The 24,936-nt window shown below is 46.4% G+C and overlaps 1 long non-coding RNA gene across 1 annotated transcript in view; it reads left to right on the top strand.

The window, feature by feature from the left end:
• Nucleotides 1–516: 516 nt before the first annotated feature.
• LOC119965381 overlaps nt 517–24,936 on the top strand; it is a 186,848-nt gene continuing 162,428 nt past the window's right edge. The window contains exon 1 of the long non-coding RNA XR_005460500.1: nt 517–601. This is a non-coding gene — a long non-coding RNA (uncharacterized LOC119965381). The remainder of the gene's footprint in view (nt 602–24,936) is intronic.

Raw genomic sequence — 24,936 nt, 5'->3', positions numbered from 1 at the left:
TTAATGCCCTAGTTGCCCTTGAGAACGTGGTGGTGAGATGCCCTCTTGGACCACTGCAGTCCATGCGGTGTAGGTACACACATTGATGTTGGGACCGGGGGGGGTTTCAGGAGTTTGACCCAGTGACAGTGAAGTAAAAGTCGATATATTTTGAAGTCAGGATGGTGAGTGGCTTAGGGGGGAACCTCCAGGTGGTGGTGGTGGTGATGGTTGACATGCATCTGCTGCCCTTGTCCATACAGTGGTGACCTTGGCTTTATACATTGAGATTTGCCAGACCAGGGAGTCAGGCTTCATGGTCCTCAGAACAGCTGTCACATATTAGCTTCAGCATAACCACTAATAGATGCATCGGAACTTGAAGTCTCTTGGAACAGGTCCAAGACGCTCTGGTATTGGGCACACGACTTCACATCCTTTGCTTTGAGCTAGAGAAAGATTGCTGAGGTAAGTAAGCTTTACTGAACTTGTCGAGATGTTTAATTTCAGCCACAGCTTCCAATCATTTCAGAAATCTATCAGAAGGAATAGCTGAATGTATCGGAATCTTTAATGTATTTCTGCATTACTGGACCTGATGGAGGAGCTGAATACCAATCAGGTCAGTCAGTAGAATGTATCGCTTTATTCCAGATTATATTTCAATTTTCAATGGTCTTGATGCAGCTACTAATTTTGTATAATGATGAATCTCAAGTAACATTTTATCTGTCTCTGTTAGGGGGTGGATGCAGCTTAAGGACAGAATTATTAAGTAATGAGGGAAGCTTTCCTCCAGCCTTGATGCATTGAAACTGTAAATGTAGTGAGAATATTATTTAATAAAAAATGATACGCTTTTGGTAGATTCGAAAACATTAGAAATCTTTCAATTATGATATTTCTCCTCATGGGGAAATCTAGAACTGAGGAGCACAGTTTTAAAATAAGGGACATCCCACTTAAGACAGAGATGAGGAGGAATTTCTTCTCTCAGGAGGTTGTCAGTCTTTGGCAGGTTCTTCCACAGTGAACAGTGGAGACTGAAATTGGGCAAAATTTTACACTCCCCCAGACGGACTGTGTGGCAGGGGTGGGGCGGGAGCGTAAAATTGCTTGGGCAGGCTTCCCTCTGCGTTCCTACCCTGCCTCGATCCAGATGCAATTCCCAGTTGGCCGGGCAAGGCCTTGGGTGGATTACCCACCCTTCCACCTATTAGGGGTCTTTAAGTGGCCACTTAAGGGTCTTTTCTCAGACAGCATAAATTTTTAGGCTGATGTGTGTGGATCAGAGCAAGGTGGGAAACAGAAAAAGAAACAATTTTTCATCTCGGGCAGGAAGCCCCCTTCAGGTTTTGGGTGCCCTCCCCTCCTGGACCTGGGAACTCCAGCAGTCCCTCCGCCTCTGGCCTACTGCCCGACGTCGCAATCGCACGCCCCTCCAGACCCCTCCTGAGCATCCGCTACCCTCCTTCCCCCAGGATCCCCGGGATTAATCAAATTTAAGAACTGTCCCAGGACTTGTATCCAGGCAGAACATTGCAGTACCTCTTCCGCCCACTGCAGCGCTGTACCTGGACTGGTTGGAGTGCTGTCAAACAAACGACAGGTCTCCGAGGCTTGACCTCCTTCCAAAGGTGGATGGAAGAATCTGCCCGCTTGCAATTAGATATCAATTGAGCGTGACATGGCAGTGGGCTTCTGAGAGTCGGCGAGTGACACACCAACTCTCAGTATGGAGAGCACCAACCCCTCACCATCCTGAAAATTATGCCTGTTGAATCTATTCAAGGCTGATTGAAGCAGATTTTTGATTGACGAGGGAGCCAAGGATTGTAGGAGGGAGGAAAGAAGGATTATTGGGGGGAGGCCTATTCAATAAAATCATGGCTGATCCAACCGTGGCCTTAACTCCACTTTTCTCCCTCCCCCCATAATGCTTGTTTCAATCAAAAACCTGTTTAACTAATCTTTGAGTACATTCAATGACCCAGTTTTCACTGCTGCTTGGTGAAATCATTTCAATGACCTTCTGAGAGAACAGGTTCCTCCTCACCTATACGTTTGTGATGTTTTCAGCAATGTTTGATGTGGTTAGCACACTTGACTCTGAGTCAGGAAGTGTTGGGTTTAAGTCCCACTCCAGAGTTGTGAAGCTGTAATCCAGGTTGATATCCCAATGCTGAGGGAGTGCTCACATGTTGGAAGTCCTGTCTTTTGGGTGAGATGCCTTCTCATATAAAAGATCAAATGGTACTATTTCAAAGAGGGAATTCTTCCTCATGCCCTGGCCAATTGTGGTGAACGTATTACTGCTACCATTCACCATTGTATTGCATTACATTGTATTGTATTATGTTGATGCCCTTGTGGGCTCCGCCTTAGGCTCCGCACCCTCAAGGGTGGTATATAGATCTGCAGCCTGTAGGCGGCACTCAGTACAGAGCAGTCGCAGGCAGACACAGATCTGGCTGATTAAAACCACTGTTCACTTCAACTCTTTGTCTCGTGTGAATTGATGGTCGCATCACCAATCTTTCAATCTTTCACTCAACATCACTAGAACAGATTATCTATTGATTTTATCACATTCCTGTTTGTGGTACCTTGCTGTGCTCAAATTAGCTGCCATGTTATTTCATTATCACAGTGACTGTCCTTCAAAATTACTTCAGTGGCTCCAAAATCATTTCAATCATCCTGAAGTCATGAACAGTGCTTGTCTGCTTTTTTCCCTTTAATCTGTAAGTGAGTTTTTTCAGGGGGAAAATGCCAATAATCCCTGAAACCAGCTGCTCTCTGGCAACTGAAATTCACTGTAATAGCCCGCATGGGGCTATGGGGTGGGAATGATTATCTCCCTCGTGGTCCTTGCGGAGTACGAGCTGCCCCGCTAGGGACGGGGGATCTCTATTAACCTCTGTATAAAAGGTCGGCCAATGAGGCATAGACCAGAACAGGAACCCAGTAGACATCTACTGGATAGTGTATAGATCGTGTAAATAAAGCCACGCTTCTTTATTTCACTCGGTGTGGATTTCCTGTGTCCTTATTAAATCCACCTTGTGCCGAAGAGGCCTGGTTTGAATGACTGACAGTTCGAAAGCCAATTTCTATATGGTTCTGGCTGTTTACATCCAAAACCTTGTCATATGCTCATGAAGCTTGGGATTTATTTAACAAACTGACACTGTTGTAATGTCAACCCAGTTTTCACCCTGAATAATACACTATCAATAGGCCCTGATTGTCTTGATTTTTTCCAAATAAGTGAAGCATACCAATTGATTGTTGTATTTCAGTCTTCAGAAATCTGTCCGACATTCATACTTATGTGATTGAAGTATATGTGTGTTGAACGCTGATAAATGAATATTGTTGTTTAAAGTTGGGCCGAATTTGAAGTTGCCAAGTATCGATTCAAAGTCAGAGCCGGGCACACAAGCAGTTCATAGGTTGATAGAACGGGATTTTAATGGTCCTCTCTGCCGTCGGGACTGTCCAGTCCGGCTGAATGCCAATGAACTTTTGGCTGGGCTGCTGCATTTCCCCACGGTGAATCCCAGCCACGTTTTGGACGAAAAATCACAGAATGGTCACAACACAGAAGGAGGTCATTTGGCCTTTTGTGTCCATGACAGCTCTCTGTAAGAGCCAATCACCAGTACCACTTCCCTGTAGCTCTGCAAATCTTTTCTCTTCAAGTGTTTATCCAATTCTCTGTTGAAAGCCGTGATTGAATCTCCCTCCACCACATTCCCATCCAACACAAAGAGGGTCACGGGGCCTACTCCAGTTTGTGGAAACATAAGTGATTGGACTGGAGTAGGCCATCCAGTCCTTAAAGTCTGCTCTACCATTCAACACAATTATGGTTGATCTTCTGCCTTAGCGTACCCCCCCCCCCCCTCCCACCTTCCTGCGCCATCCACAAATCTCTTAATGCCTGTGATGATATGATCTGCATACTCGTCTGCCATTGGGCCAGAACGTCGGCTTACCATTGGCCCTGGTCGGTCATGTGCCTCTCGACCGATTGGCCGAGAGGCTGAGTTAACCACGCCTCTATCAACGAGGTATAAATGCTCAGAAGCCTGACGATCGTTCCTTTCCACTGTAGACGATCGCCAGGCTGTGTTCTAGTTAATTAAAGCCTGACATTGGTAAATCACTCGCCTCGCGTGCAATCGATGGTGCATCAATGCCCTCAATCCTCAAAAATTTATCCACCTCTGTCTTGAATAATGTTTTTTTCCCCAAGTCAATGCTGATCAAGGAACCAGCTGAGCTCAAGGTTCGCAGAAATGCTTGTTGAGCCCTAAATCACAAGGCCAAACATTAGCTTTAGCCATCTTGTGGAAGAAACAAAGAGCTTACATTTAGAGAGTCTGTCACAACCTCAGGCCATCCAAAGCACCTCAATGCCAATAAAGTTCATTTTAAGGTGTAGTCATTGTTTTTCATGTCAGAAACATAACCAAGTTTTATATTGCAGGGCCTTTCCCACAAACAGTAATTAGATCATGGCCACATAATCTATTGTTAGGATGTTGATTGCAGGCATTGTCCCAGACAAATTAGCAGGCATCCCATGGCCTTGCTTTTGGTCAGGTGTAATGGGCTAGGCAGTTGGTTTGTGGTGCAGAACAAGGCCACAACCTGAGCCAATTAACAGGGTGACGGCTGTCAAATCGGATCAGGGATTTCCAGCAGTGAAGAGTCGGAGCTGTCGCCATCCTTTCAGCTGACGGGTGGGACCACAGCCTCCACATTAAACTCTAAGCTTTGAAGTGCGACAGATTCTCCCAAAACGTTTCAATAGAAATAGAATGCACTGAAGATTTTTTTTTTTCCGTGGCCATAATTCTTACGTATCAGCTTGGATTATTTTAACCAAATTTGCAAATGCACAAACTGCTTGAATTGTGCTCTGTGCCTCTCAGAGTTTTGCCGAAGTCAGTCAGGAATTGAAGCTACCACATCTGAGAGCTCCATACATCACTGTATGGTTCCTTCCGACACCGATGTTTTAGAATTATTTTACTGTTTTATGTAATTTTGTTCGTGTTCTGGGACCATTGGGATAGTTGCAATCTTCTCTAAGTTGACAGGTCTTTTGACTAGACTGTTTGACTGAGTCCATTAAAATAATATTTTACGAGATGTTCAGATGGAAATTCTGATAGCTCTTTCTGCTATCACCAGCAGAGTGATCATCACAAGTCTCTTTGAAGGCAGTAGACATTAGCATTGAGCAATTCACAGCAGGCTGTTATAATTTTGTTACAGGTTATTGACACAGTACTGAATGCAGCTAGATAAATGAAAAGCAACTTCTTCTTGAGGGACAAGAACGCAGGTTGATGAAGCAGTTGCAAACAATGTAATATCATCTGGTATTGATCAGGTGGGTCAATATTATGGAATACACATAACGAGGCTCCGCTTTGTATATGGTTTGAAATAACAACTCCTTACATTTATACAGTGCCTTCAATGTAATAAAACTGCCCAAAGGTGCTTTCATGAGGGCATGAGAAAACAAAATATGGCATCAAACTATGAGCGGAAGTATTACGTCCGATGACAATAACCTTGATCAAAGAAGTAGGTTTTTAGGAGTATCTTAAAGGAAGAGAGCAAGGTAGAGAAAGAGAGAGAGATGTAGGCAGGAAATCCCTTCCTAAATGGAGAGGTGTAGAGAGGGAGATGTGGGCATGGCCACCAATTGTGGAGCGATAAGGAGTGCTCAAGGATCCAGAATTAGCTGAGAGGTTGCAGAGCTGGAGGAGATTACAGAGATAGGGAGGGGGTGAGGCCATTCAAAACAAGGATGAGAACTTTAAAATCAAGACGTTATTTGAACAGGATATAGGTCAGTGAGCACAGGGGTGATAGGTGAACAGGACTCGGTACATGTTAAGACGGGGCAGCAGATTTCTGGCCAGCTTAAAATTTACGGAGGGTAGAATGTGAGAGATAAAGCTGGATTGCATTGGAATAGTCAAGTCTAAATGTAATGAAGGCAGGAATGAGGGTTTGAGCAGCAGATGACAGGGTGAATCAGGTGATGTTATGCAGATGTACTGGTGGCACGGCTATATGATTGGAAATTCATGCCAGAGTCGAAAAGTGCACCGAGGTTGTGAAGAAACAGTTTGATCTTAGACTGCTGCCAAAGAGAGGGATGGAGTTTGGAGCGGGAATTGAACACAATGGATTCAGTGTTCCGCCATGGCAGTGCTGATGAATCCCGGACTATGTCTTTAACTATTTACATTATACGACGACTGATTCAACTCAATGTCAGCTCCTACTCTTCCCCTCCCAGTACACAGTCCTGGGGAATTCACTCTCCCACAGTATTCTCAGTTCTTACAAATGAGTTCTTGGAGACATGAAGACATTCTTCTGAATCTGGTCAGACGGCTTCATCTGCAGAATAGGACAACACTTTATTATTGCATTCTATAGCATTCCTTAGCATTACTGTCAGCTTTTCTGGGAATCTGAGTGTAGGTTTCAGGATGAGTAACCTGCAAGGGCAATGAAAACTTTTCAACAAAAGGCTTGATCCAAAAGAGAAAGCTGAAGAGAATCAACCTTTGGAACCTCTAGGAATAGAGGAGAATAACTCAGGACACTTTGAAAAACCTGTTGCTCAGTTGAAGACCACGGTGAAGAAGCTTCAGAAGAGGAATGATCTTCAACACCAGGGAAGACAGTCAAAGCTGTATCCTCCACTGCTGCATCAAAGACTGAAAAGGCATTGAAGATCTGAGATTGCAATGAACTTAGACAATAAAGGGAAAAAAATCAACCAACTTCCTACAAGACTGTCAAGAAAAGAAGAGATGATTTCTAGGAGGACCATTTACTTTCTGTAGGTAATGGGAAGAGGGTCACATTCTCTCTGTACGTGGTTACTTCACTGTCTACAGTGGGAAGAATTACGGGTGAGACAATCAATTCTCAGGGCGGTGGCAGTGGTTAGCACTGCTGCCTCACCGCGCCAGGGACCCGGGTACAATTCCCGGCTTGGGTTACTGTCTGTATGGAATTTGCACTTCCTCCCTATGTCTGCGTGGGTTTCCTCCAGGTGCTCCAGTTTCCTCCCACAGTCCAAAGATGTGCAGGTTAAGTGGATTGGCCATGCTAAATTGTCCCTTAGGGTAAGGTTACAGGGCTGGGGATTGGGCCTCAGGTAGGGTGGTCTTTCAAAGGGCCGGTGCAGATTTGATTGGCAGAATGGCTGAATGGCCTCTTTCTGTACTGCAGGGATTCTATGATTCTATGACTGCCTTTGCTAATTGACTTTTACACTGGAAAGGTTCCAGTTCTTCATCCGTGTGATCCTGTATGGATCCTAACCTGGACTAAATATCCTCTGTGAAGGACTCGTCATGAACAAGTAGGCAATACATTTGTAGATTCAGTGGAATCAATATCAAAATGCTGATCAACCACAAAAAAACAGCCAATGGTTCTAAAAAGACGACAGGGACTTCATAAGGTGCACTGTCAATGGGAAATACAGATCATTCTATGTGACCATAACCTTTAAGGTGTCATTCAGTATTGCAAAAGATTCTTCCTCACCATTCTCTAGGAAGAGCCAATTAGGGTCCAGCAGTTCTTCATGGGGGTGGTCAGAGGCTGCTGCAGTACCGTCTGTATAAGATCATAAGACATATGAGCAGAAGTATGGCATTCGGCTCATCAAGTCTGCTCCAGAATTCCTGAGATAAAGGGACCAAAACTGTTCACAGTATTTCAGATGTGGTTTAACTCATGCCTTGTATAGTTCAAAATAATAATAATCTTTATTATTGTCACAAGTAGGCTTACATTAACACTGCAAAGAAGTTACTGTGAAAATGCCCTAGTTGCCACACTGTGGCGCCTGTTCGTGTACATAGAGGGAGAATTCAGAATGTCCAATTCACCTAACAAGCACGTCTTTCGGGACTTGTGGGAGGAAACCTGAGCGCCCGGAGAAACCCACGCAGACACGGGGAGAACGGGCAGACTACGCAGAGACAGTGATCCAAGCTGGGAATCGATTTGTCTATCCCATTCCTTTAGAATTAAAGGTGAACATTCCATTTGTCTTCCATATTACCTGCTGAACTAGCATGCTAGCTTTTTGTGATTTATGCACAAGGAACCCTAAATACTTTAGTGCTGCAGTTTTCTGCAGTCTTTCTCCATTTAAATAATATTCAGCTCCTTTATTGTTCCGACCAGAGTTCAGGGGCTGGATTCTCCACCGGCGGGATGCTCCGTTTTGCCGGCAGCCGGGGGTTTCCTGACGGCGTGGGGCTGGCCCACAATGGGAAACCCCATTGACCAGCCGGCGTAATGGAGCATCCCGCCAGCCTGCTGAACTAGAAATGTGGCGTGGCTTGGCGGAGATTCCTGCCCCTACATTACATTCCATCTGACAGGTTTTTATCCACTCACTTAACCTGTCTGTATCCCTCTGTAGATTCTTTGTGGCGTCTTCACACTTGCCTTCCTACCATCCGCAAACTTGGCAATAGTACATTCACTTCCATCATCCCACCTTTGGCCTTACTTTGTAAGGGATTCACATCTGCCCTGATTCTAGTGGAAGGTTTCTGTGAAAGAGAGGAACCAACTGCTGAGAATGTAAACTTGATCAGATTCTGAAGGCTGAATTTTCACTGCTGCTGAAAATATAGCTTTAAAACTATTGAATTAAACATTAGTCATTCAAATGGTGACCATCACCTGGGGAGGCAGTGGTGCAGCGATATTGTCACTGGACTAGTAATCCAGACACCCAGAGTAACACACGGGGACTCGGGTTTGAATCTCACCACAGCAAATGGTGGAATTTGAATTCAATAAAAACTTGGAATTAAAAGTTAAATGGCCTTGATAGTATTGTCTATTGTCATTCACGTACATCCTTTAGGCAAAATATCTGCTGCCCTTACCTGGTCTGGCCTACATGTGACTCCAGATCTCCAGCCAGATGATTGACTCTGACCTGCCATCTGAAATGGCTGAGTAAACCACTCAGTTATATCAAACTAGTGAAAACAAGTTAATAAAGAATGAAACTGGACAGACCACCCAGCGCCGGCTTAGGGCACTGGAAATGACAGCTCAACCCTGTTGACCCTGCAAAGGCAATGGCCACATTTCTCCGAGCCTCCGCGTCGAAATCGTGCTCGGCGTGGGGGCTGAGAATGGGGTTTCAGATCCACAATCGGCTCCGACGCCGGGACGCGATTCTCCGCAGATAGGAGGATTGCCGGCAGCCGTGCGCGCGCAGTTGACGCGGCGCCGGTCAGGGGCCGTTGAAAGAGGCCCCCGCGGCGATTCTCCACGGCCAACCGGCCGAGTTCCGCCGGCATGGTTCCAACCTGGTTCTACCGGGCGGAAGCTCGGACTCGCGCCCACGCTGGCCATTCTGGTGGGGGGGCGGGGGGATCAGACTCTGGTGGAGGCCTCCATGACTGCCAGGCCCGTGATCAGGGGCTACAGATCGGTGGGCGCGTGCGATCCAGGGGGGGTGGGAGAGGGGTGCTATCTTCTTCCACGCCGACGCACTGTGTGGCTCTGTGAAAACGGCAGCTGTGCGCATGCGCGGACCCGCACCCTGAAGCGTAAGGCCCCGTATCAGCAGCGGGAGCTGTGGGGTGCACGCCGGGGCCTTGCTATCCCTCTTGAAATCGGAGAATCACTCTGGACTTGTTGAAGAAAGTCTGGAATGATTCGCGTCCATTTTCCGGCGGGCGTAGGGACACAGCCCCATTTTCGGTGAATCTTGGCCAACTTCTAAGGGTTGTGCGACAATTGGGAGAGCTGTCTAATAAACCAGTCAAGCAACAGCCTGAAGTAGACCTACTCACAGGATCATACCTGACAGACAATGCTCCAGACATTACCATCACGGCTTCACAGTAGTTAGCATTGCTGCCTCATAGCGCCAGGGATACAGGTTCGATTCCAGCCTTGGGTGACTGTCTGTGTGGAGTCTGCGCATTCTCTCCGCCCCTGCGTGGAATTCCTCTGGGTGCTCTGGCTTCCTCTCACAGTCCAAAGATGTGCAGGTTAGGTGGTTTGGGCCATGCCAAATTTTCCCTTAGTGTCCAAAGATGTACAGGTTATGTAGATTAGCCACAATCAATACGAAGGGTTACAGGGATAGGGTGGGGGAGTGGGCCTAGGTAGAGTGCTCTTTCAGAGGGTTTGTGCAATCTCAATGGGCCAAATGGTAATCAGCAGGGGATTTCTTTTCAATATTTGACCTGATACCATGAAATTAAAAATTAAAATCGCTTATTGTCACAAGTAGGCTTCAATGAGGTTACTGTGAAAAGCCTCTAGTCGCCACATTCCGGCACCTGTCCGGGGAGGCTGGTACAGGATTGCCGGCAGCCGTGCACGCGCAGTCTATGCGGCGGCAGTTGAAAGAGGCTCCCACAGCGGGCCGGTACGGGCTGGTACATGACACTCCATGGGTCCAGAATCGATGTTCTGGAATCCCAGTGCTACTCATTTCCTACTATATACCACTGTGTTGCCACCTCTGCTCAGTCTCTCCTGCTGGTGGGACAGGGCATACCCAGGAATCCATAGATTCCCTACAGTGCAGAAGGAGGCCACCAACTCTCCGAAAGAGCACTCTACCGAGGCACACTCCGCCTCCAAGCCACACATCATCCTGACTTGGAAATACCTTGCCATTCCTTCACTGTTGAGGAATCAAAATCTCTGAAGTCCCTTTGCTGCTTTGTGCACTTAATCGGGCTATGATTCATTGCGACACAAAGGCTTCTCATTATGTTTACCCCTTATCCTCATAGTTTGAGGAGAAGGTGTAAACTTTTAGGACTGAGGTGAGGAGAAATTTCTTCACCCAGAGAGTGGTGAATCTGTGAATTCGTTACCACAGTTCCCATGTGTTCACTATCCTCGTCATTCTTGATGGTAGAGGCTGTGAGTTTAGAAGCTGCTGTTGAAAGAGCCTTGGTGAATTGCGACAACGCATCTCGTATATATTGCACACTGCTGCCGTTATGTGTCAGTGGAAGTGAGTGTTTAAATTGATGGATGGGAGGCCAATCAAACAGGCTGCTTTATCCTGGATGGTGTCAAGCTTCTTGAGTGTTGCTGGAGCCGTACCCACTCGCGCATCAGTATCCAAGGTCTGGAGGCATTTCCCTAATCTCTGTGCTACCGGATGATGGAAGTAATACTGTGGTTGCAACTCTTGAACCTGTCTATCGCATGGAGGTGGGAATCCAAGCCAAAAGTGGCCTAGAACAGCTCACGATGCTGTGAACATTCCTTCCCACATTTTTAAAGGACCAAAATACTGTATTTAGTGGAAAACAGTGGAGGACATGGTTACATCCCAGGCTTCAAAGTGAAGCCAGAATGAATTCCATATCTGCTTCTTTCCTGGCATACCAGCTTCCACTGTTCCTCCTGAGCCACCAAATGAGAAACATCATGGCCTGGGTGTCTCTGCTATTGTGTATACCGCTCTACTCACCCTCTGCAGCAAACAGAGGCTTACAACCCAACAAGGCCTCGTGGAAATTCACTATCAGGTTAGGCCTGCAGCTAAACCATATCCAAACCCAATTAGTAGGCCTTCTGTCACGTTCCCACAGGGGTTATGGTGGGAATTATAAAGAAGATTCTCAGGGAAGATTTAAGTCCAACTATGTGACGTGTCTACATGTGAGGATTGTGGAAAAGCATCTTTAACAATGCAAATTAGAAGTTAGTCATAAAATAAATAAGGGAAGGCTACACAAAATTCACATCCTGACCAATTTCATGAAATAAAGGAATTAAATTCCTTCGGTGTTCGTCAGAATTTTCTTTCTGATATATAGATAGAAAGGACAAGAACCATTTTGGGCGGGATTCACCGCACGCCCAGCCGTGTGTTTCTTGGCGGCGTGCAGTTCGCTGGCGCCGGGATTCTCCTCTTCCACCGCTGTCAATGGGAATTCCCATTGAAGCCACTCCATGCTGCTGGGAAACACATGCATGGAGAATTCCTGCTTTTGTATTTATTCGGCACATTTATCACCTTCTCAGGACATTCCAAAGCACTTTACAATTCATGGGCCTGGATTTTTATGATGCCGAGGCTTCTATTCCCGTCACAAAACAAAACAAAAGACAGAAAGGGGAATAAGAAAAGTGATAGGCAGAGAAACCATAGGCCAGACTCAAACAGGGCCACAGTGAAAAATATTGGGAGTGAGACAATTAATGTTAAAAATGCTATGTGCTTTAACGAGCGTTGCATTCACAATAAAGCAGATGAACTAATCGCACAAATGGAACATAGAACATACAGTGCAGAAGGAGGCCATTCGGACCATCGAGCCTGCACCGACCCACTTAAACCCTCACTTCCACCCTATCCCCATAACCCAATAACCCTCCTAACCTTTTTTGGACACTAAGGGCAATTTAGCATAGTCAAAACACCTAACCTGCACGTCTTTGGACTGTGGGAGGAAACCGGAACACACAGAGGAAACCCACGCAGACACGGGGAGAACGTGCAGACTCCACACAGACAGTGACCCAGTGGGGAATTGAACCAGGGACCCTGGTTCTGTGAAGCCACAATGCTATCCACTGTGCTGCCCGAGATGGAAATGGATTGGATTGGATTGGATTTGTTTATTGTCACGTGTACCGAGGTACAGTGAAAAGTATTTTTCTGCAAGCAGCTCAACAGATCATTCAGTACATTGGAAGAAAGGGAATTGAACAGAATTCAAGAAAGTACATGAGAATACATAATAGGGCTACACAATATATACAATGTAACTACATAAGCATTGGAATCGGATGAAGCAGACAGGGTGTAGTATTAATGAGGACAGTCCATAAAAGGGTCGTTTAGGAGTCTGGTAACAGTGGGGAAGAAGCTGTTTTTGAGTCTGTTCGTCCGTGTTCTCAGACTTCTGAATCTCCTGCCCGATGGAAGAAGTTGGAAAAGTGAGTAAGCCGGGTGGGAGGGATCCTTGATTATGCTGCCTGCTTTCCCCCGGCAGCGGGAGGTGTAGATGGAATCGATGGATGGGAGGCAGGTTCGTGTGATGGACTGGGCGGTATTCACGACTCTCTGAAGTTCCTTGCGGTCCTGGGCCGAGCAGTTGCCATACCAGGCTGTGATGCAGCCCGAGAGGATGCTCTCTATAGTGCATCTGTAAAAGTTGGTAAGGGTTAATGTGGACATGCCAAATTTCCTTAGTTTCCTGAGGAAGTAAAGGCGCTGTTGTGCTTTCTTGGTGATAGCGTTGACATGAGTGGACTAGGATAGATTTTTGGTGATGTGCACCCCTAGGAATTTGAAGCTGCTGACCATCTCTACCTCAGCTCCGTTGATGCTGACAGGGGTGTGTACAGTACTATGCTTCCTGAAGTCGATGACCAGCTCTTTAGTTTTGCTGGCATTAAGGGAGAGATTGTTGTCATTGCACCACTCAACTAGGTTCTCTATCTCCCTCCTGTATTCAGACTCGTCGTTGTTCGAGATCCGGCCCACTATGGTCGTATCGTCAGCAAACTTGTAGATGGAGTTGGAACCAAGTTTTGCCATGCAGTCGTGTGTGTACAGGGAGTAGAGTAGGGGGCTAAGTACGCAGCCTTGCGGGGCACCGGTGTTGAGGACTATTGTGGAGGAGGTGTTGGTGTTCATTCTTACTGACTGTGGTCTGTTGGTCAGAAAGTCAAGGATCCAGTTGCAGAGTGGAGAGCCAAGTCCTAAGTTTTGGAGCTTTGATATGAGCTTGGCTGGGATTATGGTGTTGAAGGCGGAGCTGTAGTCAATAAATAGCAGTCTGATGTAGGAGTCCTTGTTTTCGAGATGCTCTAGGGATGAGTGTAAGGCCAGGGAAATGGCATCTGATGTGGACCGGTTGCGACGGTATGCGAATTGAAGTGGGTCAAGGCATTCCGGGAGTATGGAGGTGATGCGCTTCATGATCAGCCTCTCAAAGCACTTCATTACAACTGACGTCAGGGCCACCGGGCGGTAGTCATTGAGGCACGTTGCCTGGTTCTTCTTTGGTACCGGTATGATGGTGGTCTTCTTGAAGCAGGTGGGGACCTCGGAGTGGAGTAGGGATAGGTTAAAGATGTCTGTGAAAACCTCTGCCAGCTGGTCCGCGCAGATTCTGAGTGCACGACCAGGGATCCCGTCCGGGCCCATCGCCTTCCGTGGGTTCACTTTCAGGAAGGCCGATCTGACTTCGGAAACTGTGATGGTGGGTATGGGTGAATTATGGGTTGCTGGGGCACTCGATAGCGGGTTGTTGGTTACCTGCTCAAACTGAGCATAGAATGCGTTAAGTTCATCGGGGAGGGGTGCACTGCTGCCAGAGATACTGCTCGGCTTCGCTTTGTAGCCCGTTATGTTGCTTAGTCCTTGCCACAACCGCCGAGAGTCTGTCTGTGACTCTAGCTTAGTTTGATATTCTCTCTTGGCATCTCGGATGGCTTTGCGGAGGTCGTACCTGGATTTCTTGTATAGGACAGGGTCGTCTGCCTTGAACGCTTCAGCTCTGTCCTTCAGTAGGGAGTCAATCTCGCGGTTGAGCCATGGTTTCCGGTTGGGGAACGTACGTACTGCTTTCTTTGGCACGCAGTCGTCCACACATTTGCTGATGAAGTCTGTGACGGTGGTGACATACTCATTTAAGTTAGTCGCTGAGTTCTTAAATATGGACCAGTCCACTGTCTCCAAGCAGTCACGTAAGAGCTCTTCTGTCTCCTCAGACCAGCACTGCACAACCTTCTTAGCTGGATTCTCCCGCTTGAGTTTCTGCTTGTAAGCCGGGAGAAGGAGCACAGTCTTATGGTCTGATTTCCCAAAGGTATGATATAATATGATAATATATAATGGGTATGATATAATCGGAATTACGGAGACATGGCAGCAGGGTGACCAAGGAAGGGAAGTGGATGTCCAGGGGTATTCCTGTATTTTGGGAAGATAGAGAAAAAGGAAAAGGCAGTGGAGAGGCAGTGCTGGTAAAGAGGAAATTAACACAATAGCGAGGAAGGATATTCTCTCTGACAATGTGGACTCTGTATAGGTAAAGCTGAAAAACACCAAGAGGCAAGAAAGATAGCGGGAATTGTATATAGACCCCCAAACTGCTGTGGTAATTTTGCAAATGGCATTAAACAGGAAATTAGAGATAAATGTGATTGCGCGACATGGTAGCACCGTGGTTAATAATAATAATAATCCTATTGTCACAAGTCGGCTTACACTAACACTGCAATGAAGTTACTGTGAAAATCCCACAGTCGCCACATTCCGGCACCTGTTCGGGTACATAGACGGAGAATTCAGAATGTCCAATTCACCTAACAGTACGTCTTTCGGGACTTGTGGGAGGAAACCGGGGGACCCGGAGGAATCCCACACAGACACAGGGAGAACGTGCAGACTCCACACATACAGTGACCCAAGCCGGGAATCGAACCTGGGACCCTGGAGCTGTGAAGCAGCTTTGGTAACCACTGTGCTACAGTGCCGCCAACTGCTGCACTGTTAGCAACAGTTGCACTGTTGCTTCACAGCAACCTGTTTTTATTCCTGGCTTGGGTCACTGTCTGTGCGGAGTCTGTACGTTCTTCCCGTGACTACATGGATTTCCTCCAGGTGCTCCAGTTTCCTCCCACTAGTCCCAAAGACGTGCTCTTAGCTGAATTGGACTTTCTAAATTCTCCCTCAGTGTACCCGAACAGTTGCTGGAATGTGGCGACGAGGGGATTTTCACAGGAACTTCATTGCAGTGTTAATGTAAGCCTGTTTGCAACACTAGCAAAGATTATTACTATTAAAGGAATACCTGTAATTTTGGGTGATTTCAATCTGCATATAGATTGGGAAAATCAAATTGGCCACAGTACCGTAGAGCAGGAATTCCTGGAGTGTGTAGGTCTTAGCTCTCTGGACCAATATATTGAGGAACCAACTAGATAACAGGCCATCCTAGACTGGTACAGTGCAATGAGAGCAGACCAATTGGCAAACGAGTTGTGTGAGACCCGTTGGGGTGGTTGAGCATAATACGATGGAATGTTTCATCAAGATGGAGAGTAAAGTAATCGATTCTGAGACTAGGATCCTGAATCTTAATAAAGGAAACTCTGATGATATGAGGTACGAGTTGGCTTTGATCGATTGGGGAACACCACTCAATGAGATGACAGTGGATAGGCAATGGCAAACATTGAATAAGCATATGGGTGAACTGCATCAATTGTTTATTTCCATATGCCACAAAAGTAAAATGGGGAACGTGCCCAATCCATGGCTGACAAGGGTAATTAGAGATAGTATTCGATTCAAGGAAGAAGCATATAAATTGGCCAAGAAGAAGCATACAAATTGGCCAAGAGAAACAACAGGTTTGAGGATTAGGAGCAGTTTAGAATTCAGCAGAGAAGGAACAAGGGATTGATTAAGATGGGGAAAATAGAGTATGAGAGTAAGCTTGCAGGGAACATAAAAACTGACTGTAAACGTTTCTATGTGTACATGAAGAAAAAAGATTGGTAAAGCCAAATGTAGGTTCCTTACAGTCAGAAACATGGGAATATATAATAGGGGACAGAGAAATGGCTGAGCAATTAAACACATACTTTGTTTTTCTCTTCACAAATCAGATACCAGAAATGTTGGAGAATGCAGGGTTTAGTGAGAGGGAGGAGATCAATATTAGTAGAGAAATGGAGCGGGATTCTCCGATCCCCCGTCGGGTCAGAGAATCCCCGGGGGAGGGGGGGGGAGGGGCAGCGTGAATCCCACCCCGCTGCTCCGACGCCTGCTGCCGCATTCTCCGGCGCTGGTTTTCAGGCGGAGGCGGGATTTACGCCACGCCGGTCGGGGGCTGTTGGCAGCAGCCCCGCCACCCCCCCCCCCCGGCAATTCTCCGGGCCCCAATGGGCCGAGCGGCCATCGGTTCCTGGCCAGCTCCGCCGATGTGAAATGAACATGGTCCCACACGGCGGGACCTGGCTGGTAGGCCATCTAGTGGAGTCCTCTGGGGGGTCCGGGGAAATCTGGCCCCGGGGGGGGGGGCACTGATCTGCGGGCGGGCCTGTACCGTGGGGGCACTCCTTCCTTCTGCACCAGCCTCTGTAGGGCTCCTCCGTGGCCGGCGCGGAGAAGAACCCCCCTGCACATACACAGGAACACGCCGGCCGGTCTGCGCATGCGCTGGCCTAGCCCCCGGAAGTGCGGAGGATTTTGCAATGTCCGGTTGGCAAGAAGCCAGAGTGGTTCGCGCCGTTCTTGGCGCCGGTGTCGGGCAATCCTGCCAATTACGGGAGAAACCCGCCCATGATGTTGGTGAAATTGATGGTATTGAAGGCTGATAAATCCTCAGGGCCTGATAATCTAATTCCTGTACTTAGGGAAGTGGCTCTAGAAGCAATGGATGCATTGGTGGTCATCTTCTATATTTCTATAGAGTCTAGAACAGTCCCTGCAGACTTGAGGGTAGCTAATGTAACTCCACTATTTAAAAAGGGAGGCAGGGAGAAAACAGGGAATTATGGACCAGCAAACCTGTCTATAGGATGTCGGCAGTGGGGAAAAGTCTAGAATCCATTATTAAAGATTTTATAGCAGAGCACTTTGAAAACAATGACAAAGTCAGCATGGATTTATGAAGGGGAAATCATGCTTGACCAATCGACTGGAATTCTTTGCGGATGTACCTAATAGAGATGATGAGGGGGAGCCAGTGGATGTGGTACATTTGAACTTTCAGAAGGCTTTTGACAAATTCTCGCATTAGAGATTAGTGTGTAAAATTAAAGCGCATGGGATTAGGGAAAATATGTTGAGATGGATAGAAAACTGGTTGGCAGACAGGAAACAAAGAGTAGGAATTAACGGGTCTTTTTCAAATTGGAAGACAGTGACTAGTGGGGTACCGCAGGAATCAGTGCCAGGGCCCCATATTCACAATATATTTAATGATTTAGATGGGGGAACAAAATGTAATATTTCCAAGTTTTCCAATGACACTAAGTTGTGTGGGCGGATGAGCTATGAGGAGAATTCAGAGATCCTTCAGTGTGATTAGGACAAGCTGAATGAGTGGGCAAATATAGTGGCAGATGCAGTATAATTTGGAGAAATGTGAAGTTATCCACTTTGGTAGCAAAAACAAGAAGGCAGACTTATCTGAATGGCCATAAATTAAGAGGGGAATGTGCAATGAGATCTGAGTGTCCTCATACACCAGTCACTGATGATAAGCATGTGGGTACAGCAGGCGGTAAAGAAAGCAAATGATATGCTGGCCTTCATTGCAAAAGGATTCAAGTCCAGGAGCAGGGATGTCTTGCTGCAATGATGCAAGTCCTTGGTGAGGCCACACCTGAAATAGCAATTTTGGTCTCCATATCTGAGGGAGGATGTTCTTGCTCTAGAGGGAGTGCAACAAAGGTTTATCAGACTGATTCCTGGGAAGGCGGGACTGATGTATGAGGAAAAATTGAGTGGGTTATAATTGTATTCACTGGCGTTCAGAAGAATGAGGGGGGAATCTCATAGAAACCTATAAAATTCTAACAGGACTAGACAGGATAGATGTAGGAAGGATGTTCCTGAAGGCCAGGGGTCACAGCCTGAGGATATAGGGTAGACCATTTAGGACAGAGATGAGGAGACATTTCTTCACCCAGAGAGTGGTGAGCCTGTGGGATTCATTACCACGGAAAGTAGTTGAGGCCAAAACATTGTATGTCTTCAAGAAGCAGTTAGATATAGCACTTAGGGCAAAGGGGATCAAAGGATTTGGTGGGGAAAGCGGGATTAAGCTATCTAGTTGGATGATAAACCATGATCATAATGAATGGCGGAGTAAGCTCGACGGGTTGAATAGCTGCCTCCTGCTCATGTACTCTATGTTTCTATGTCACCTGAGGTGTCAGCGGCAATCACATCATTGCTGGCCACCCCACAGCAAGTTAATGCTACAAGAAGCATTATTTGACTGTAGATCGGGCTTTACCTTTCACTCAGGAGGAAGACCCATCGCAGAGATAGCAGTCAATCTAAATCCAAGCAATGCCAAAAGCTGCAGTAAACGGCCTGGAACTGCAAGCAATCCCCAGAGTCAAATATGGGATTTTCTGCTCCTTCCTGTCAGTGGGATCCTTTGGTCCTGCTGACGGCCACCACCACCCCCCTCTCCTCCCCCCCCCCCCCCCCCCCCCCCCCCCGCACCCCACCACCACCCTCCCCCCTTCCGACCCCAGAACACCCTCCCAAACTCTCCCATCAGCCTGAAAAGTGAGACTGGGCAGGAAACAGTTTTGAAGTGGTCATTAATTTGCCACTTAGGCACCCCAACTGGGATCAGAGCGGGAAGGGGTGGCTTCGGCCTTGTTCATCCCACCATAAAATTGCAGAGGGACAAGCATGAGCCCACTGAGAAGCACATTCAAAGAATTTTATAGCCGCCCCTACAAGCCCATGGGTGAAGGTCAGTAAAACTCTGTCCATGAATTTAAATATAGTCACTGTTTATATTCAGGCAAGCGTGACAATACATTACAAATCATAGAATCATAGAATCCCTACACTGCAGAAGGAGGCCATTCAGCCCATCGAGTCTGCACCGACCCTCTGAAAGAGCACCCAGACTAGCCCTACTCCTCCTTAAACCCATAACACTACCTAACCTTTGATCACTAAGGAACAATTTTACCATGGCCAATCTGCTTAACCTGCACATCTTTGGTCTGTGGGAGGAAACCGGAGCACCCAGAAGAAACCCCACACAGACACGGGAAGAAAGTGCAGACTCCGCACAGACACCTTGCTTTCTTTTTCAAATATTGATATGTCAATTTTCATTTGTACCTAAGGAGGCAGATTGGGGTCGGGATTCTCTGCTGCGAGTCCGCCCCGCCATCGCTGCTAGTGAGGGTGGAGAATGTGGCCACACCATTCGATGTTGGCGGGCACCCGGACTCCCGTAGCTCGTCAATGGGATTTCCCATTGAAACCACCCCACGCCACTGGGATACCTAGAGGGGGGGTGCGCTGCCGACGGGACCAGAGAATTCCGTCACCAGCGAACGGCCGGAGAATCCCACCCGGGGACTTGGCCTATATTTCCCATTCAAGACAGCACTTCTTTCAACATATACTGCACCGAACAGTTAGTTGATAATGTACTCAATCTGCAGTGGAGATTGAACCCACAACTTTCCACCTCAGCTCCCGGAACATTCCAGGATGATTTGTAAGAGATTAGGGTGACCGAGGAAAGAATTGCGAGCTTCTCTTTTGATCTGTTTCACACTGATGAGACTGTATTGAAGTCTGTACTTGGAGACACTTGCTGACAGGAGATGTTTCCTTGTTTTAAATTTAGAAGTGCTAGGGTTGGCTAAAAGCCAGGGGGAAAAATATCTGCCGTTCCCAGCGCTGTTTGTTGTGTGATCTCAGACTGTTTCGTTGCTGTTTAAGATGGATTCTCAATCAGTGCTTGGCATTGTTACTTCTCATGACAGTCAAGCAGCAAAAAACTTAGAGTTCTATTTAATCATCATGTCGGATCCTTTGTGCACCCTGTGCTAATGCATAAGTAATATGCATCTGCAACCCACAGCAACAATGCCAGTTAATTGTTGCTGCTCCAGTACAGTAGCTAATGTGGATATAGATGTTTCAGTTCAGATCAAACAATTAATTGAAACTGCCAATTCTCCTTCAGGGCTGCAGCAAATTTTGGCGCCAGGGCGGCATGGTGGCACAGTGGTTAGCACTGCTGCTTCACAGCGCCAGTGAACCGGCTTCAATTCTGACCTTGGGCGGCTGTGTGTGTGGAGTTTGCAAATTCTCCCCGTGTCTGCATGGGTTTCCTCCAACGGGTTAGGTAGATTGGCCATGCTAAATTGCCTCTTAGTGTCCAGGGATGTGCAGGTTAGGTGGGGTTACGGGGATAGGGCAGGGGAGTGGGTCAAGGTAGGGTGCTCTTCCAGTGGGACGGTGCAGAGTCGATGGGCCGAATTGCCTCCTTTTGCACTTTAGGGATTCTATGGCTTGGTGAGTGTGGAAATGTCATGGTTTTGTTACTGGACCAGTAATCCAAAGATGTCGACTAATAATGCAGAGATGTGTGTGCAAAATCCAATAGTTGGGGAAATCCAAATTCAGTTAATTGAACAACAATCTGAAATTAAAATGCCAGTACCACTAACAGTGAACATGTACCGCCAAAATTGGCATGAAAACCCAACAGGAGCACTCATCTTTTTTCGGGAAACAGATCGACTGTGCTTACCCAGTTATGTGACTCCAGACTCTGAACTCTCGATTGAAATGACCCAGTAAGCCATTCAATTGTAGTAAAGTGTTACAAAAAACTGCAATGATTAATTAATTATAAATTAATGATTTGATTAGCATTAGCATTGTGGGTAGCATAATTGCTTCACAGCTCCAGGGTCCCAGGTTCGATTCCAGCTTGGGTCACTGTCTGTACGGAGTCTGCACATCCTCCCCGTGTGTGTGTGGGTTTCCTCCGGGTGCTCCGGTTTCCTCCCACAGTCCAAAGATGTGCAGGCTAGGTGGATTGGCCATGATAAATTGCCCTTAGTGACCAAAATTGCCCTTAGTATTGGGTGGGGTTACTGGACTATGGGGATAGGGTGGAGGTGTTGACCTTGGGCAGGGTGCTCTTTCCAGGAGCTGGTGCAGACGCCATGGGCTCCTTCCGCACTGTAAATTCTATGATAAATAGAAGGCCCGTCAAATTGCAGAAGTCATACTTCATACCTGCCCAACGTTTGCTTTGGGGTGGTTGTAATGCAGAATTTATGCTGCTCAACATCCACCATTCAACGGTCATCAGGAATGTTCATCACGGAATCAGAGGTGCAAAACACATTACTGAAATTGCCCCTTAACCTTTGCTGCCTCCATGCAACACATCAGCATGCCAGGGGCCTTTTTAAAATTCAAACGATATACAATCCTTCTTGATGTCCTTCACCGACAACAACAAAACAAATTGCGAAATAGTAGAATCATCTTCCGCCAGTTGTGCCAACTCCAGAATGATTCCACCACCAATCACATCTTCCCCTCACTCCCCCTGTCAGCATTTCACAGGGACTGTTCCCTCCGGGATACCCTGTCCACTCTTCCATCACCCTCAACACCTCACCCTCTTCGCATGGCCCCTTCCCATGCAATTGCAGAATGTATAACAGCTGCCCCTTTACCTCCTCCCTGCTCACCACCTCAAGCCCTAAACACTCTTTTCAAGTGAGGCATGCTTCTTGTGCACCTCTTTCAATCTGGTCTATTTCATTTTCTGCTCCCAATGCAGTCTACTCTACATTGCAGAGACTAAACGCAGACCGGGTGACTGCCTTGCTGTCATGTCCTCATGTTCGTCCTTGGCCTACTACAATGTTCCAGTGCAGCCCAGCGCAAACTGGAGGAACAGCACCTCATCTTCCGATTAGGCAGATTACAGCCCTCCGGATTTAACATTGAATTCAACAACTTCAGACTGTGAACTCTCTCCTCCACCTTCACCCCATTTTTATTTCTATCAATTTATTTACATTTCTTCCATTGATCTGTTTTCCCCTCACCATTGTTCCCCCCCCCCCCCCCCCCCCCCCATTCCACTTGGGCCATTTTTCCCTAGTTGCCCTTTCATGCACTTCTTACCTTTGTTCTGCACAAATGTATGGAACAATGTTGATTCTTTACTGGGAGATATTGAGACAAAGTTATGTTGTGTGGTATATATTTAACTCCCCTTAGATGGGGCTTTCACGTAATTTCTTTATTTTCAGTTTGTTTTGTAAGGGTGGGTATAAAGAATTCATGATTGGCTCCTGAATGGCTACAGATGGGTTTGGTATCTGAGGAGAGGAGGCTGTGATTTGCCATTGGTGCCTTTGGATCTGGTGGATTTGAGGGAGATATACATTGGTGCGCGGCTGAACATGCCACAGAAAACCTACCCTGAACTCTCGTGGTAATTACGAGCGGATGTGTTGTGGGAGGGTGTGCACCATTTTACCATGTTTTCATGGCCATATCCTATCTTTTCCTTGGTCTCTGGTGGGGTTTGTAAAGGGATCTAGCTATGTTTAACAATTGTATTGAGCCAGTGATAATGTTGTTCTGTATTCATCTATGCTGAGCTGTATTTTCTTTGCTTACTGCACTGTATTTATTTTGGTAATTTTGTTGCATTGTTTGCAAAAATGTAATGCTTCTATTAATATACTTTTAAAAAAACAGAAAGACAGAAGTTACAATAAAGCAAGTGATGAAAGAGATGACACTTTAATCCTGAAAGCCTTTTTGTTCAAGAGGAATTTAGGAACTCCCATTTTGAAGTCTTGGGAAGGAATGAGTTTGAATAGGAGATGACGCTATGATCCTTAATTCAATATAGGGAGGACACAGGAAGAGAGGCACAAATACGATGCCAAATTAAAGCGGGATTCCACTGTATAAAGAAATGTGATTGTGTTGAGAAGGGGAGGAGGGATTGCTTATTGGTTATTTTTGTCTTGTATCCCCCATGTAATACTCAACTATCCTTATAATGTTGTTCTTGGTACTATGTGTGTGTGTAATATTTGCAGGACTTACTATAATGACGCCTTGGAGTGTTTGTATAACATGTCATTATATCTCAAAATCCTGAACTCTGTACGTGTCTGCTTTTGATACATTTAATGCTGATTCTTATATTACTTATGCAAATTCAGTTGTCAACTTGCAACAGAATCATTTTCAAAGCAATGCTAATGACAGTGTTAAAATAACTCACAAAGCAGGGTGGCACGTGGCGCAGTGGTTAGCACTGGGGTTGTGGCTCTGTGGACCTGGGTTTGAATCCCGGCCCTGAGTCACTGTCCATGTGGAGTTTGCAAATTCTCCCCATGTCTGCGAGGGTTCCACCCCCACAACCCAAAGATGTGCAGGTTAGGTGGATTGGCCACGCTAAATTGTCCCTTAATTGGGTACTCTAAATTTTTTTTTAAATAGTTCACAAAGGAATGTTATAGCAATGTCACATGGACCAGTGACATCAATTATGTGGACAGATTAGAGAGGTTGGGATTGTTTTCCTCAGTGTATAAGATAATAGAATGGCTACAGCATAGAAGGAAGCCATTTGGCCAGTCATAGTTTTACTGCCCCTCTGAAGGAACAATTTACTTAGTGCCACTCTTCTGCCTTTCCCTGCATTTTCTTTCTTTTCTGATAATTGCCCAATTCCTTGTCCAACTCCCCTTTCAAAGTTTTAGCTGATGCTAACCACTCACTGTGTGAAAAAGTTTTCCTCATGTCACCATTGATTTTCTTTTTGCCAATTCTCTTAAATCTGTCCTCTCTGGTTATCAATCCTTCCACCAGTGGAAACAGTTTCTCCTTATCGAAACTGTCCAAACCCCTCGTGAATTGAATACCTCTATCAAATATTCTTTCAACCTTCTCATCGTCTGGAAGAACTGTTCTGACTTCTGCTTTCTATACAACTGAAGTTCCTCATCCCTGGAACCATTCCCATTAATCTTTTCTGCCCCCTCTCTAGGGTGCGCTGCCCAGAAGTGGATGCAATACTCCAGTTGAGGCCAAACAAATGTTTATTGAGGTTTAACATCCTTGTTTTTATCCTCTGTACCCCTATTGGTAAAGCCTAGGATGTCATATGCCTCATTGCCCAATGTCTCAACCTGTCCTGCATCTTTAATGATTTGTGTACTTATTCGCCCAGGTCCCTCTGCTCCTTTAGTTTTGTAGCCCTCATTTTTTATTGTCTCTCTGCTTCTTCCTACCGACATGAATCACTTCACAATTCTCCGCATTAAATTGCATCTGCCATTTGTTTGCCCATTTTACCAACCTGCATATGTCCTTCTAAA

This window comes from Scyliorhinus canicula, chromosome 4 (genome assembly GCF_902713615.1).
Source record: "Scyliorhinus canicula chromosome 4, sScyCan1.1, whole genome shotgun sequence".
Taxonomy (NCBI): domain Eukaryota; kingdom Metazoa; phylum Chordata; class Chondrichthyes; order Carcharhiniformes; family Scyliorhinidae; genus Scyliorhinus; species Scyliorhinus canicula.
Note: the sequence above shows the minus strand (reverse complement) of the source record. Positions and strands in the feature narration are given on the sequence as shown.